The sequence below is a fragment of the Phascolarctos cinereus genome, unplaced genomic scaffold, assembly GCF_003287225.1.
Source record: "Phascolarctos cinereus isolate Bilbo 61053 unplaced genomic scaffold, phaCin_HiC Scaffold_4;HRSCAF=312, whole genome shotgun sequence".
Classification (NCBI taxonomy): domain Eukaryota; kingdom Metazoa; phylum Chordata; class Mammalia; order Diprotodontia; family Phascolarctidae; genus Phascolarctos; species Phascolarctos cinereus.
The window spans coordinates 108,779,336-108,780,370 of record NW_027555847.1 but is presented as its reverse complement, the minus strand read 5'-3'; positions in this window follow the sequence as shown (position 1 = coordinate 108,780,370).

The following is a 1,035-nucleotide window of genomic DNA, read 5'->3' as shown; positions in this document are numbered from 1 at the left end:
GGTATTTGTGTGTGGGTCTCTGTATGTATCTATGTGTATGTGTGTGTGTGTACACACAAACCTCTAATTTTGCCCATGTAGGTTACTTTTGTCTGCATGAGTCTGTCTATATGTGGCTTACAGAAAAGCAAGGGTAGGTATGTCTAGAACTTCTTCCCCCTCCCCAGATTTTGATCTCTGCCAGGAGTAGAAGCAGAAGTTCCCAGTCAGAGGTCATCTGCTCTACTCTCCACAGAGAGAGGGGATACTGGGCTAGAATTATGTTTATCTACTCCCTCAAATATTGTTAGTCTAAGGCAGGGCTTCTTAAACTTTTTCCACTTGCGACCCCTTTTCACCCGAGAATTTTTTTTGTGTGAGGCAATTAGGGTTAAAGTGATACCCGAGAAATTTTTACTCAACCCTAGGTATATAGGTATATAAATCAAACATTTACTGATAATAAATCATAAAGTAATTTATCTTAAAACAATTCTTTAGGGGCAACCCCCAGCCCTGAAGTCAGGAGTACCTGAGTTCAAATCCGGCCTCAGACCAAACACTTGATCGTTACTAGCTGTGTGACCCTGGGCAAGTCACTTAACCCCAATTGCCTAAAAAGTAAAACAAAAAACAAAAAACCCCACAATTCTTTGGTATGCATATAATTATACCATTTATTAAAGGCAAAAGCAAATTTGCATACTAATGAGGTGGGTGTGCTTATTTATTTTTACATAAAAAATTAAATCGGTAGAATGTTTGATACTGCAAGACAAAGAGCATCTTCAACATTTTTCAGAGTTGATAGTTATTTTGATTTTATAATCATCAATGCTGAGAACGCCACTTCACATAAACATGTAGTACAAAATGGCAGTATGTTTAGGGCCATTTCAGAAATTGTTGGAAATTCTGTCCTAATCCCAAGCCAAAATTGATTTAGTGATTTTGTATGCATAGTAAAAACACACTGTAATTTGTAACATACAACAGTCTCAAATATGAGCCAAGGTGTTTCTGGCAGCGTTCATTGATGTTGCGTGGCATGACGGC